We start from the raw sequence: 17,497 nt of genomic DNA, 5'->3' as shown, positions 1-17,497 counted from the left end.
TCATTTTAAACAGATTCCAGTCAAAATCGGCTTCTTCGATTCATATCGTTTCTAAAACCGCATCAAAACTGCAAATATCAGTTTAAACTATCATTTTTTGATACAAACAGTTATATATTCATGTCAATATCTTTCAAATTCTAGTCAAAATCGGCGTCTTTGGGCATTTTAGTAACGAAAACCTTAATAAACTATTAGATTTCGACGTAAGGCAACCATTCTGAGTCAAATAGTTGCCGATATCGATAAAATCTTAGTCAGAATCTGCTTTTTCGCCTCTTATTGTACCCAAATCTACCTTAGAAATGCAGATATATACTTAAAACACCTTCTTTTGGGACAAATAATTGGTTTTCGCCCTTGATTTACGGAAGATTATAGCCAAAACATGCATTTTCATAACTTAGCGAACTGAAATCTACATTAAAACTGCAGATAACTACTTAAAAATGCACTTCCTTGAATTGGTAATAGGTTTTTCTTTGTCATTTTAAACAGATTCCAGTCAAAATCGGCTTCTTCGACTCATATCGTACCTAAAACCGCATCAAAACTGCAAATATCAGTTTAAACTATCATTTTTTGATACAAACAGTTATATATTCATGTCAATATCTCTCAAATTCTAGTCAAAATCGGCGTCTTTGGGCATTTTAGTAACGAAAACCTTAATAAACTATTAGATTTCGACGTAAGGCAACCATTCTGAGTCAAATAGTTGCCGATATCGATAAAATCTTAGTCAGAATCTGCTTTTTCGCCTCTTATTGTACCCAAATCTACCTTAGAAATGCAGATATATACTTAAAACACCTTCTTTTGGGACAAATAATTGGTTTTCGCCCTTGATTTACGGAAGATTATAGCCAAAACATGCATTTTCATAACTTAGCGAACTGAAATCTACATTAAAACTGCAGATAACTACTTAAAAATGCACTTCCTTGAATTGGTAATAGGTTTTTCTTTGTCATTTTAAACAGATTCCAGTCAAAATCGGCTTCTTCGACTCATATCGTACCTAAAACCGCATCAAAACTGCAAATATCAGTTTAAACTATCATTTTTTGATACAAACAGTTATATATTCATGTCAATATCTTTCAAATTCTAGTCAAAATCGGCGTCTTTGGGCATTTTAGTATCGAAAGCCTTAATAAACTATTAGATTTCGACGTAAGGCAACCATTCTGAGTCAAATAGTTGCCGATTTCGATAAAATCTTAGTCAGAATCTGCTTTTTCGCCTCTTATTGTACCCAAATCAACCTTAGAAATGCAGATATATACTTAAAACACCTTCTTTTGGGACAAATAATTGGTTTTCGCCCTTGATTTACGGAAGATTATAGCCAAAATATGCATTTTCATAACTTAGCGAACTGAAATCTACATTAAAACTGCAGATAACTACTTAAAAATTCACTTCCTTGAATTGATAATAGGTTTTTCTTTGTCATTTTAAACAGATTCCAGTCAAAATCGGCTTCTTCGATTCATATCGTATCTAAAACCGCATCAAAACTGCAAATATCAGTTTAAACTATCATTTTTTGATACAAACAGTTATATATTCATGTCAATATCTTTCAAATTCTAGTCAAAATCGGCGTCTTTGGGCATTTTAGTAACGAAAACCTTAATAAACTATTAGATTTCGACGTAAGGCAACCTTTCTGAGTCAAATAGTTGCCGATTTCGATAAAATCTTAGTCAGAATCTGCTTTTTCGCCTCTTATTGTACCCAAATCTACCTTAGAAATGCAGATATATACTTAAAACACTTTCTTTTGGGACAAATAATTGGTTTTCGCCCTTGATTTACGGAAGATTATAGCCAAAACATGCATTTTCATAACTTAGCGAACTGAAATCTACATTAAAACTGCAGATAACTACTTAAAAATTCACTTCCTTGAATTGATAATAGGTTTTTCTTTGTCATTTTAAACAGATTCCAGTCAAAATCGGCTTCTTCGACTCATATCGTACCTAAAACCGCATCAAAACTGCAAATATCAGTTTAAACTATCATTTTTTGATACAAACAGTTATATATTCATGTCAATATCTTTCAAATTCTAGTCAAAATCGGCGTCTTTGGGCATTTTAGTAACGAAAACCTTAATAAACTATTAGATTTCGATGTAAGGCAACCATTCTGAGTCAAATAGTTGAGAATTTTGATAAAATCTTAGTCAGAATCTGCTTTTTCGCCTCTTATTGTACCCAAATCTACCTTAGAAATGCAGATATATACTTAAAACACCTTCTTTTGGGACAAATAATTGGTTTTCGCCCTTGATTTACGGAAGATTATAGCCAAAACATGCATTTTCATAACTTAGCGAACTGAAATCTACATTAAAACTGCAGATAACTACTTAAAAATTCACTTCCTTGAATTGATAATAGGTTTTTCTTTGTCATTTTAAACAGATTCCAGTCAAAATCGGCTTCTTCGATTCATATCGTATCTAAAACCGCATCAAAACTGCAAATATCAGTTTAAACTATCATTTTTTGATACAAACAGTTATATATTCATGTCAATATCTCTCAAATTCTAGTCAAAATCGGCGTCTTTGGGCATTTTAGTAACGAAAACCTTAATAAACTATTAGATTTCGACGTAAGGCAACCTTTCTGAGTCAAATAGTTGCCGATTTCGATAAAATCTTAGTCAGAATCTGCTTTTTCGAATCTTATTGTACCCAAATCTACCTTAGAAATGCAGATATATACTTAAAACACCTTCTTTTGGGACAAATAATTGGTTTTCGCCCTTGATTTACGGAAGATCATAGCCAAAACATGCATTTTCATAACTTAGCGAACTGAAATCTACATTAAAACTGAAGATAACTACTTAAAAATTCACTTCCTTGAATTGATAATAGGTTTTTCTTTGTCATTTTAAACAGATTCCAGTCAAAATCGGCTTCTTCGATTCATATCGTTTCTAAAACCGCATCAAAACTGCAAATATCAGTTTAAACTATCATTTTTTGATACAAACAGTTATATATTCATGTCAATATCTTTCAAATTCTAGTCAAAATCGGCGTCTTTGGGCATTTTAGTAACGAAAACCTTAATAAACTATTAGATTTCGACGTAAGGCAACCATTCTGAGTCAAATAGTTGCCGATATCGATAAAATCTTAGTCAGAATCTGCTTTTTCGCCTCTTATTGTACCCAAATCTACCTTAGAAATGCAGATATATACTTAAAACACCTTCTTTTGGGACAAATAATTGGTTTTCGCCCTTGATTTACGGAAGATTATAGCCAAAACATGCATTTTCATAACTTAGCGAACTGAAATCTACATTAAAACTGCAGATAACTACTTAAAAATGCACTTCCTTGAATTGGTAATAGGTTTTTCTTTGTCATTTTAAACAGATTCCAGTCAAAATCGGCTTCTTCGACTCATATCGTACCTAAAACCGCATCAAAACTGCAAATATCAGTTTAAACTATCATTTTTTGATACAAACAGTTATATATTCATGTCAATATCTTTCAAATTCTAGTCAAAATCGGCGTCTTTGGTCATTTTAGTATCGAAAGCCTTAATAAACTATTAGATTTCGACGTAAGGCAACCATTCTGAGTCAAATAGTTGCCGATTTCGATAAAATCTTAGTCAGAATCTGCTTTTTCGCCTCTTATTGTACCCAAATCAACCTTAGAAATGCAGATATATACTTAAAACACCTTCTTTTGGGACAAATAATTGGTTTTCGCCCTTGATTTACGGAAGATTATAGCCAAAATATGCATTTTCATAACTTAGCGAACTGAAATCTACATTAAAACTGCAGATAACTACTTAAAAATTCACTTCCTTGAATTGATAATAGGTTTTTCTTTGTCATTTTAAACAGATTCCAGTCAAAATCGGCTTCTTCGATTCATATCGTATCTAAAACCGCATCAAAACTGCAAATATCAGTTTAAACTATCATTTTTTGATACAAACAGTTATATATTCATGTCAATATCTTTCAAATTCTAGTCAAAATCGGCGTCTTTGGGCATTTTAGTAACGAAAACCTTAATAAACTATTAGATTTCGACGTAAGGCAACCTTTCTGAGTCAAATAGTTGCCGATTTCGATAAAATCTTAGTCAGAATCTGCTTTTTCGCCTCTTATTGTACCCAAATCTACCTTAGAAATGCAGATATATACTTAAAACACTTTCTTTTGGGACAAATAATTGGTTTTCGCCCTTGATTTACGGAAGATTATAGCCAAAACATGCATTTTCATAACTTAGCGAACTGAAATCTACATTAAAACTGCAGATAACTACTTAAAAATTCACTTCCTTGAATTGATAATAGGTTTTTCTTTGTCATTTTAAACAGATTCCAGTCAAAATCGGCTTCTTCGACTCATATCGTACCTAAAACCGCATCAAAACTGCAAATATCAGTTTAAACTATCATTTTTTGATACAAACAGTTATATATTCATGTCAATATCTTTCAAATTCTAGTCAAAATCGGCGTCTTTGGGCATTTTAGTAACGAAAACCTTAATAAACTATTAGATTTCGATGTAAGGCAACCATTCTGAGTCAAATAGTTGAGAATTTTGATAAAATCTTAGTCAGAATCTGCTTTTTCGCCTCTTATTGTACCCAAATCTACCTTAGAAATGCAGATATATACTTAAAACACCTTCTTTTGGGACAAATAATTGGTTTTCGCCCTTGATTTACGGAAGATTATAGCCAAAACGTGCATTTTCATAACTTAGCGAACTGAAATCTACATTAAAACTGCAGATAACTACTTAAAAATTCACTTCCTTGAATTGATAATAGGTTTTTCTTTGTCATTTTAAACAGATTCCAGTCAAAATCGGCTTCTTCGATTCATATCGTATCTAAAACCGCATCAAAACTGCAAATATCAGTTTAAACTATCATTTTTTGATACAAACAGTTATATATTCATGTCAATATCTCTCAAATTCTAGTCAAAATCGGCGTCTTTGGGCATTTTAGTAACGAAAACCTTAATAAACTATTAGATTTCGACGTAAGGCAACCATTCTGAGTCAAATAGTTGCCGATATCGATAAAATCTTAGTCAGAATCTGCTTTTTCGCCTCTTATTGTACCCAAATCTACCTTAGAAATGCAGATATATACTTAAAACACCTTCTTTTGGGACAAATAATTGGTTTTCGCCCTTGATTTACGGAAAATCATAGCCAAAACATGCATTTTCATAACTTAGCGAACTGAAATCTACATTAAAACTGAAGATAACTACTTAAAAATTCACTTCCTTGAATTGATAATAGGTTTTTCTTTGTCATTTTAAACAGATTCCAGTCAAAATCGGCTTCTTCGATTCATATCGTTTCTAAAACCGCATCAAAACTGCAAATATCAGTTTAAACTATCATTTTTTGATACAAACAGTTATATATTCATGTCAATATCTTTCAAATTCTAGTCAAAATCGGCGTCTTTGGGCATTTTAGTAACGAAAACCTTAATAAACTATTAGATTTCGACGTAAGGCAACCATTCTGAGTCAAATAGTTGCCGATATCGATAAAATCTTAGTCAGAATCTGCTTTTTCGCCTCTTATTGTACCCAAATCTACCTTATAAATGCAGATATATACTTAAAACACCTTCTTTTGGGACAAATAATTGGTTTTCGCCCTTGATTTACGGAAGATTATAGCCAAAACATGCATTTTCATAACTTAGCGAACTGAAATCTACATTAAAACTGCAGATAACTACTTAAAAATTCACTTCCTTGAATTGATAATAGGTTTTTCTTTGTCATTTTAAACAGATTCCAGTCGAAATCGGCTTCTTCGATTCATATCGTATCTAAAACCGCATCAAAACTGCAAATATCAGTTTAAACTATCATTTTTTGATACAAACAGTTATATATTCATGTCAATATCTTTCAAATTCTAGTCAAAATCGGCGTCTTTGGGCATTTTAGTAACGAAAACCTTAATAAACTATTAGATTTCGACGTAAGGCAACCATTCTGAGTCAAATAGTTGCCGATTTCGATAAAATCTTAGTCAGAATCTGCTTTTTCGCCTCTTATTGTACCCAAATCTACCTTAGAAATGCAGATATATACTTAAAACACCTTCTTTTGGGACAAATAATTGGTTTTCGCCCTTGATTTACGGAAGATTATAGCCAAAACATGCATTTTCATAACTTAGCGAACTGAAATCTACATTAAAACTGAAGATAACTACTTAAAAATTCACTTCCTTGAATTGATAATAGGTTTTTCTTTGTCATTTTAAACAGATTCTAGTCAAAATCGGCTTCTTCGATTCATATCGTATCTAAAACCGCATCAAAACTGCAAATATCAGTTTAAACTATCATTTTTTGATTCAAACAGTTATATATTCATGTCAATATCTTTCAAATTCTAGTCAAAATCGGCGTCTTTGGGCATTTTAGTAACGAAAACCTTAATAAACTATTAGATTTCGACGTAAAGCAACCATTCTGAGTCAAATAGTTGCCGATATCGATAAAATCTTAGTCAGAATCTGCTTTTTCGCCTCTTATTGTACCCAAATCTACCTTAGAAATGCAGATATATACTTAAAACACCTTCTTTTGGGACAAATAATTGGTTTTCGCCCTTGATTTACGGAAGATTATAGCCAAAACATGCATTTTCATAACTTAGCGAACTGAAATCTACATTAAAACTGCAGATAACTACTTAAAAATTCACTTCCTTGAATTGATAATAGGTTTTTCTTTGTCATTTTAAACAGATTCCAGTCAAAATCGGCTTCTTCGATTCATATCGTATCTAAAACCGCATCAAAACTGCAAATATCAGTTTAAACTATCATTTTTTGATACAAACAGTTATATATTCATGTCAATATCTTTCAAATTCTAGTCAAAATCGGCGTCTTTGGGCATTTTAGTAACGAAAACCTTAATAAACTATTAGATTTCGACGTAAGGCAACCTTTCTGAGTCAAATAGTTGCCGATTTCGATAAAATCTTAGTCAGAATCTGCTTTTTCGCCTCTTATTGTACCCAAATCTACCTTAGAAATGCAGATATATACTTAAAACACTTTCTTTTGGGACAAATAATTGGTTTTCGCCCTTGATTTACGGAAGATTATAGCCAAAACATGCATTTTCATAACTTAGCGAACTGAAATCTACATTAAAACTGCAGATAACTACTTAAAAATTCACTTCCTTGAATTGATAATAGGTTTTTTTTTGTCATTTTAAACAGATTCCAGTCAAAATCGGTTTCTTCGACTCATATCGTACCTAAAACCGCATCAAAACTGCAAATATCAGTTTAAACTATCATTTTTTGATACAAACAGTTATATATTCATGTATATATCATTCAAATTCTAGTCAAAATCGGCGTCTTTGGGCATTTTAGTAACGAAAACCTTAATAAACTATTAGATTTCGACGTAAGGCAACCTTTCTGAGTCAAATAGTTGCCGATTTCGATAAAATCTTAGTCAGAATCTGCTTTTTCGCCTCTTATTGTACCCAAATCTACCTTAGAAATGCAGATATATACTTAAAACACCTTCTTTTGGGACAAATAATTGGTTTTCGCCCTTGATTTACGGAAGATTATAGCCAAAACATGCATTTTCATAACTTAGCGAACTGAAATCTACATTAAAACTGCAGATAACTACTTAAAAATTCACTTCCTTGAATTGATAATAGGTTTTTCTTTGTCATTTTAAACAGATTCCAATCAAAATCGGCTTCTTCGACTCATATCGTACCTAAAACCGCATCAAAACTACAAATATCAGTTTAAACTATCATTTTTTGATACAAACAGTTATATATTCATGTCAATATCTTTCAAATTCTAGTCAAAATCGGCGTCTTTGGCCATTTTAGTAACGAAAACCTTAATAAACTATTAGATTTCGACGTAAGGCAACCATTCTGAGTCAAATAGTTGCCGATTTCGATAAAATCCTAGTCAGAATCTGCTTTTTCGCCTCTTATTGTACCCAAATCTACCTTAGAAATGCAGATATATACTTAAAACACCTTCTTTTGGGACAAATAATTGGTTTTCGCCCTTGATTTACGGAAGATTATAGCCAAAACATGCATTTTCATAACTTAGCGAACTGAAATCTACATTAAAACTGCAGATAACTACTTAAAAATTCACTTCCTTGAATTGATAATAGGTTGTTCTTTGTCATTTTAAACAGATTCCAGTCAAAATCGGCTTCTTCGACTCATATCGTACCTAAAACCGCATCAAAACTGCAAATATCAGTTTAAACTATCATTTTTTGATACAAACTGTTATATATTCATGTCAATATCTTTCAAATTCTAGTCAAAATCGGCGTCTTTGGGCATTTTAGTAACGAAAACCTTAATAATCTATTAGATTTCGACGTAAGGCAACCATTCTGAGTCAAATAGTTGCCGATTTCGATAAAATCTTAGTCAGAATCTGCTTTTTCGCCTCTTATTGTACCCAAATCTACCTTAGAAATGTAGATATATACTTAAAACACCTTCTTTTGGGACAAATAATTGGTTTTCGCCCTTGATTTACGGAAGATTATAGCCAAAACATGCAATTTCATAACTTAGCGAACTGAAATCTACATTAAAACTGCAGATAACTACTTAAAAATTCACTTCCTTGAATTGATAATAGGTTTTTCTTTGTCATTTTAAACAGATTCCAGTCAAAATCGGCTTCTTCGATTCATATCGTATCTAAAACCGCATCAAAACTACAAATATCAGTTAAAACTATCATTTTTTGATACAAACAGTTATATATTCATGTCAATATCTTTCAAATTCTAGTCAAAATCGGCGTCTTTGGGCATTTTAGTAACGAAAACCTTAATAAACTATTAGATTTCGACGTAAGGCAACCATTCTGAGTCAAATAGTTGCCGATTTCGATAAAATCTTAGTCAGAATCTGCTTTTTCGCCACTTATTGTACCCACATCTACCTTAGAAATGTAGATATATACTTAAAACACCTTCTTTTGGGACAAATAAGTTCGCTAAGTTATGAAAATGCATGTTTTGGCTATAATCTTCCGTAAATCAAGGGCGAAAACCAATTATTTGTCCCAAAAGAAGGTGTTTTAAGTATATATCTGCATTTCTAAGGTAGATTTGGGTACAATAAGAGGCGAAAAAGCAGATTCTGACTAAGATTTTATCGAAATCGGCAACTATTTGACTCAGAATGGTTGCCTTACGTCGAAATCTAATAGTTTATTAAGGTTTTCGTTACTAAAATGCCCAAAGACGCCGATTTTGACTAGAATTTGAAAGATATTGACATGAATATATAACTGTTTGTATCAAAAAATGATAGTTTAAACTGATATTTGCAGTTTTGATGCGGTTTTAGGTACGATATGAGTCGAAGAAGCCGATTTTGACTGGAATCTGTTTAAAATGACAAAGAAAAACCTATTATCAATTCAAGGAAGTGAATTTTTAAGTAGTTATCTGCAGTTTTAATGTAGATTTCAGTTCGCTAAGTTATGAAAATGCATGTTTTGGCTATAATCTTCCATAAATCAAGGGCGAAAACCAATTATTTGTCCCAAAAGAAGGTGTTTTAAGTATATATCTACATTTCTAAGGTAGATTTGGGTACAATAAGAGGCGAAAAAGCAGATTCTGACTAAGATTTTATCGAAATCGGCAACTATTTGACTCAGAATGGTTGCCTTACGTCGAAATCTAATAGTTTATTAAGGTTTTCGTTACTAAAATGCCCAAAGACGGCGATTTTGACTAGAATTTGAAAGATATTGACATGAATATATAACTGTTTGTATCAAAAAATGATAGTTTAAACTGATATTTGCAGTTTTGATGCGGTTTTAGGTACGATATGAGTCGAAGAAGCCGATTTTGACTGGAATCTGTTTAAAATGACAAAGAACAACCTATTATCAATTCAAGGAAGTGAATTTTTAAGTAGTTATCTGCAGTTTTAATGTAGATTTCAGTTCGCAAACTAACTTCAAATTCACTGAAGTTCACAAATATTTAATTATAACGCTTCAAAGAACGCAACTAATTGGTAATCACTTTGAAAAAATTAGTACGACATTCACCAACTTTAATAATGAACGAGTCGTCATCCAAAATTCTATTTTCAAAACTTCCTACGTAATATTACATTACGGAGAAAATATAACGTCTTGCCATTATATTGCCATTACGAGACAGCCAAACGGTAACTGGTTATATTGCAACGATTCAAATTTGGCTGAGCAAACACATTTCGACAACACCCTTAAAGATATTTTAATATTGGAAAAAATACATTAAAATTTGTATTATATGACACATTATATTAGATTACGGTTGACAAATTTCATATTTATGTATTTCTTCGACGGTATTTTTCCAAAAATGTTCAATACTTGCAAAATAATAAATTTTCAAGTTATTGCAAGTAAATGACAATTTCATAAATCGTTTCAATTTAACAAAAGTTTTCACAATATAAATCTTGCAAAATTTAATTAAATGTGCATCATTTTTATATGTGCATAATTTTTAAACAAATTTGCCAAGCAACTTAAACTTGGTTTAATAAACACCACTTTAGAATACTCATTGATAATTATGTTGCAAAATATTAAATTTTTATATATTTTACAATTATTATATTTTAGCAACTTGAAACAAATCAAATTCCAGATGTTTCGATAACATCAAATACGAAATTAAATATAGTAATTATTTACAACGTTATATTCAAACCAAACTTTAAATTAACTGAAGTTGAACAATGAGAATATAATCTGAGTTTACTGCGTTGCTATTACGAGGCAGTTAAATAACAAATGGTTATAATGCAGCGATGAAAAATCATCTGAACAAACAAATTTCCGGATTTTATATTAATTGGAATTTGCAAAAATGCATAAATTTATTTAAATACTTGATTTAATTGAAATAAAAGCCATAACTAATTTTAATAATGTTTACAAACGTATTCAAGTACAGTTTATATAATAGGTAAAATTCTCAACTATTTGCAATCAATATTGATAGCAAAATAACATATACCTATTAAAATATTCTATAAAGATAGAAAATGCTATTTCTATGATATAAATAATACGTAGATATATACTTACATCTACTATAATAAATTTTACTTCATATGGTGAACTAAATAAAACAGAATTTCACCAAAGGGCACAAATTTAAGCAAAACAGTGTTTTACCTTGTTAAAACACATATGCCCGTATCCAGAGTCACTATTAGTGGGCGGGGAGTACACCGTTGTCACATATATAAACGACTTTAATTTTTAACAAAAAATAAATCTTATCAATTTTATTCATGATTTTTTATATAATATCAATTTGATGTAATAAAGTCAACATTATATCCTAACGGGTTTTACTTCAGGTGGCCCGGGAATATATAGTTATGATATTTTCTTTAAATCGTACATTTCATTACATTTTGAAGTACTTGTTCAATGATCATTAACTAATTCAGTTATTTATTATACTGATTATTAATTATATAAGAATTATGACAACTACCATACAATATTCCCGATTGCCATGGGATGACCGGTTCAGATGTAGGCGTGAAGGAGTCTGGAAAATAAATTATGCTCTCGATTTAATCGAAGCATAAGGCAGCGTCATCGCTAGTTGCTCCAACACAATAGCTAAAATATGACGTGCAATAATTTTTGAAAACATTTAACGTCATTAAGTAAAAAAAAAATATGTTCAATTTATCATTTGTATAATCTAGTGATTAAATTGATATAAAAATGATGAATGTAGATATTTAATACCAATATTAAATAAATTTAGAAAATTACTGACGTTATTGAATTAAGCATCCGCCTGTATCCAATACCACAGCTTTGATTGATTGACTGTTGGAAAAAAGGAGAAAAACCTCTGTAAGTGTTAATCGAAGTTTACGTGCAAATGCATCAACAAATAGGCATAATGCGTGATAAATATTCAACCCTGAAAGTTATGTGGACAACCGGCATGAAAATAAATCCAAAAACATTCAAAGATACAATCAATATATCGTTATAAAAGTCTATTCGATCAATCTTTGGCGTATATAAAAATCACTAAAATCACACCGAAAAATTTAATTATACCGCACAACCAATTCAAACGGTACGGAAACTAAAAATCTTTTGTCAAAATCAATTTTTTTCACATGCAGAATCCACCACCACGAACACAGATGGTTAAAACATTCTTATCCAACACTCATACAGTCGTCCCATTGCACATCTCACTCCATCACATTCACGATCACAGGTGGTAGTAAACTCAAGGCATAATGGCAAACAACCGGCAAATCAATGTATCCAGGCGCAGTCAATTTCAATAGTCAAGAATGTGGAGCAAAACCTAACACTTAACAGGAAATAAAGACCATTGACTATTGAGGTAAATTATCCAAAAACTGAAAAAGAATTAATTTTAGCAACAAATTATTATCCTCCACTACAAACCTTAAAGAATATTCCACAGCCTGGCAACTGCGCCAGTAACGAAACCCATGACATTTGTTAACTTGACGTATAATTGCCGTATACAATGGCAAAACTAAGATTGCAACAAGTTTTACTCCAAAATATGTATATAAACAAGATAATGTACAAAATATTACCGAAGAATAATAAATATCACAAGCACAATAACTGCTAAACCGACGGAGAACATTCTGGATAGTAAAACTAAGAAATAAACTATTAGAAGAACTCGAGCATCTAAATCAGTATACGGCAAGGTTAAAAATAATATTTTAATGTATTATTAATAGTATATTATGTATTATTTAGTATATTACCAAGGAAATCAATTATAAGTATATTATTTTCTTTTTAATTAATCCACAAATTTAATTTAGCAAATTGGGATGTTACAATATTTTAATTAGATCAAATGCATCCTAAAGAATTTTTGACATCATCAACATAAAATTTGACGAAACTACAATTAGTAGATGGTTTACTTCCATTTGCTTTAAACATGGATAGTCTAGACTATTCAATTAATGGAGTTTCACCACTCATCAACATGAATATTATAAGTTATTTGATGTTTTCCTTATTTTTATTGAGTTGTATGTAGGAAAATCATATTCTGAATTAATTCAAATTCCAAAATACATTTTTCTGTTAGCAGGGAATAAATTTCAGCGATAGAGAAGGCTTTTGACAATTAAAATCATAACTGGTATGCCCAATGATCTGGCACAATAACTGCATCCAACTTTAAATTGTTGTCTTTAATAAAAACAATTTGCTACCCAACAAAAATGGCATTCACAACAAAGACAACTATTTGGTAATTATCTAATAAACATGTGACAAACCAAAAATATCACAAACATGGAGGAAGGGGAAAAACACTCTTTTGTAATAAATGAAGTGGACTTCTCAACAACAAGGGGAAAGTGGCCTCAACTAGCTGCGTGACAGAGAGGGTTTTGTAAATTGTAAAATCAAAAATTAATAAGCTTTTATAGTTTATAAAACATTTAAATACATTCAACAAACAGAAAATAAGATCATTTAATAAAATAACACAGTTTTGCTTTTTTACGCAACTTTAAACAAATTTTATTTACTTTCTTTATTCACTGTTGAATTTCATTTGATAGGTCGTTGGAATGCCTAATTGATGATGCGTTAATTGATAAATTTATTCCATCAATTAAATTCTAAATGTTTGTAATTAAAAATTGCCATAACTAAATCTATAACTAATAATTTTGAAAACTTACCAATTTTTTTCTTTTACTTTTAACTAATTACTAACTAACCTCTAAAAAGTTAGTCTATATCAAGCTTTTTTTAAAAAATAAGTCCATAAGATACTTTCATTTCAAAAACAAACATTTAAAAATTTAAAATTAAAAGTACTAATCAAAATGTTGAATAGTTGAACATTTATCAATTTACGATTTATATTTATATAACATGTTTTAAAATGAATAAGAAACAAAAATTTAAATCATAATAAAATTAAAAATTTGGTAAAAATTCAAGTAATTTTTTTTATTGAGGTATTACTACTCATTTCATTTAATATCACTACTTCTTTACAGATATATTTTAATTATATTTTTTATTGTATTTTATGTACGTAACTGCAAAATATATTATTTATCACTATCAAATCTTTAACAATCATTACACACTTTTTAAATTATTTTGTAATTAATCAGTTATATTATCAAATGGTTTTTAAAATATTATTGTTTTTTTTTAGTATTAATCAAGAAAGATTTTAGTAGAAACTAATGCGCTTAAATCAATTCGCATACTGAACCAAAATCAATGTTGCTGTTTATGCTACGATACCGAAGAAATAAGACAGCTTTATTATTATAATTATTTACTCGTTTAACTTAATCTTCAGAGATTGTCCGAACTTTAGTACTGACTTTTCTTAAATCCTTTGTATAATTTTTTTTAATATCATTCAAAATTGCAAATATATTTACTGTAATATAGTAATACATTAAAAAAAAAAAAGTATACAACTACATTCCAAATAAAAATGCATTATTTCAAAATTTTTGATATTTTTTTTTTTGAAAAAAAAAACACAAAATAATAATTAACCTTATAGTAGTCCAATACCTATGCATTAAATCAAATGAAAAATTTACTTTTTTTAACAGACTATATTTTTGCTTGGAATGTGCAATATTTAATTTTTAAACATTTATATATTTTTGATTGTATATATTTAATTTGCAATATAATAGAAATAACATTTTATTGACCTTAATAAACTAGTAAAAAATTGTTAATAATAAAGCTCTTTAATATTAAATTAATGTGTAAATTCAACAAATATGTTTTTAAACCGTTTATGATTAAATATGTTATAGTTATATAGTAAATGCAAATTATATATACAACAATAAAAATAATTAAATATTTATTAACATTATTAAATGTAATATACTCTGAGTAACCCACAATAATTTTAATTTTTCTTTAAATTTTTAAATATTCTTTTTGAGTTATTTTAAATTATAAAAAGAAAATTATTTTCCAATTGGGATATTACAATGGACCGATTACAATGCTATCTTACCAAATATGATGAAAATTCACAATCTTCATAATAAACAAATTATTTTATTAAATAACAAGACATTGGCTTTTATCTTAATTGATCTTGTCTGGTTTTGAAATCAACAAGCAATATAACTGTCAACTAATCTCATACAATAAATTGAATTTTAGCCTCAACAAAAAGAATATAATAAATAAACAAACATTAACAACAATGAATTTCTACTAATTTACGTGCACCAAAAAAAATCAAATTAAATATTCGCTAATGAATCTTTCCTCCCTATCACATTCATATCCCTTAAACTAAATAGCCTTATCCTGATATCCCGAATTTCCCTTACATTTGTCTTTCTTTTATCCTCGCCTTCCACATATAATTTTTCGAAAGAATTGTTAGAAAAGCGAAGTCTAACAACAAACACGCTCCACAAGTGATAATACTATAACCTAAACAATAAAAAACAAAAATAAATTAACACACAATAAAATCCATTAAAACACTATCTTACCAAAGAGCTAAACACAATCTATACTTAAAAGGGATGAATGTACCATAAATTAAGTACTGATTCTAAAATATAAATATTGTAAAATTTTTCCATAAAACGAAACTAAAACATGCAAATTACCTCCGCAAATGTTGCCAATAAGGTTTAAATTTCACCTTGACCTAATACAATACTGAAAACTAAAAGGTAACTTAAAGACTACTAAGTATCCGATTTCTAAAGTACGGTTGTGAGTTTAACAAATATAACAGCACATTCCAATTCCGGAAGTTTCATTTAAAAGCTTTTAAAATAAAACCCAAAAGAATACGAACATGATTCATATAACCTTCAACCTAAATTGTCAATCCATAGATCTAATTAATGTTCTTCCTCCAATTCGGATCGGTCCAATTTCATAGATTATTAATAACATACATGAAAACATAACAAACGTTAGACATGTCTTTTTCATAATTGTTCGAAATAAAACTTTTCGAAATTATTTTCCATTTCTTTTAATTTGCTTTAAATAACACATTAAAATCATAATGTTTTCCGATTTATTGCACCTCCCCAAAAACAAAATCATTTTCTTAGAATTATTCTTGCAACCTCCCGAATACTTTTTCACCTAATTCAAAATAAATTGCTGCAAATATAATTGGTATAAAATCCTTAATCTTATTTCTAAAAGGTCATGTCTTCTAAAAAAATACCACCCAATTGCATATGGTCCATGAATAAATTTATTAAACAGAGAAGAGAAAATGGTTAATAAAACTTTCACCGGCGGCAGCTTATTTGATTTAAATTCTAAAAGTTGGTCATGATATCAAAGCACTCTTCGAAACCGAAATTGGCTACATTTATAAAAATCGTGTCAAAGAGGTAAGAATTTTTTTATTGTTTATGAAACATTTCCTTAGAAATTATTACAAATTTGTGAAATTGAATATATATTGAATATTGAATATTATGCCATCATAATTTACTTCGGTATTTTAAAATGTTTTTTATAAATAGCTAGTTTTCACGTTTAATAATCAATAATCGACAAATTCTGCCTGAACAAATCTAATATACAAATTTTTGTAATGTGTCATTCGTAAAATTTGTTATTAAAATATTGAGACAACAGAATTTTGAATCTTAACATATTAATATCGCTATCTACAGATTTAAACAATCCAAAAACATGACAATTCCGACCATTGAAATAGAAGATAATTTAAATGATAAGTATATATTATTTTATTATAAAAATACCGTATTTACCGTATTATTTTTTATTTATTTTCTTAAACACTTGGATAAATTACTCAAAAGAAAATTGCTAAAGTATTACAATTTTAATAAAAATATCTTATCAACAAAAAAATAATTCAACAAAATAGTTTTAAAAAACGTCAACTTAATTCATTTAAAAAATATTGAAAAATAATAACCTCATGATTAAACAATAAGTAAATATCATATTAATTGAAAATTAAATAACCTACTATAGCACTTTTCTAAATTTTCATTTAAATGTAAATTCAATTAATATAGACACACATATTTTTTCAAAAATTTCTAAATAATAAAAAATTCATAAAAATAATATTACAGATCTTCCACCTATTGATGTACAAGAAAAAAATAAAGACAGGGAAATGAATGGTAAGTTTAATTAAGAAACCAATACTTAATTTTTTAGATTTAATTAGTAGTAAAATCAAAAAATTGCAAAAATTAAGAGTTTATTATTACTAAAATATATATACAATAACAATTACTTTAAATAACTACTAATAAAATTCTTCCCATTACTTTTCGAGATAAATAAGAGATATGGCAAGAAACTTTTTACTTCTGCATAACA

Source organism: Cylas formicarius, unplaced genomic scaffold (assembly GCF_029955315.1).
Source record: "Cylas formicarius isolate icCylForm1 unplaced genomic scaffold, icCylForm1.1 PGA_scaffold_10__41_contigs__length_53128322, whole genome shotgun sequence".
In the NCBI taxonomy this organism is placed as follows: Eukaryota; Metazoa; Arthropoda; class Insecta; order Coleoptera; family Brentidae; genus Cylas; species Cylas formicarius.
Note: the sequence above shows the minus strand (reverse complement) of the source record.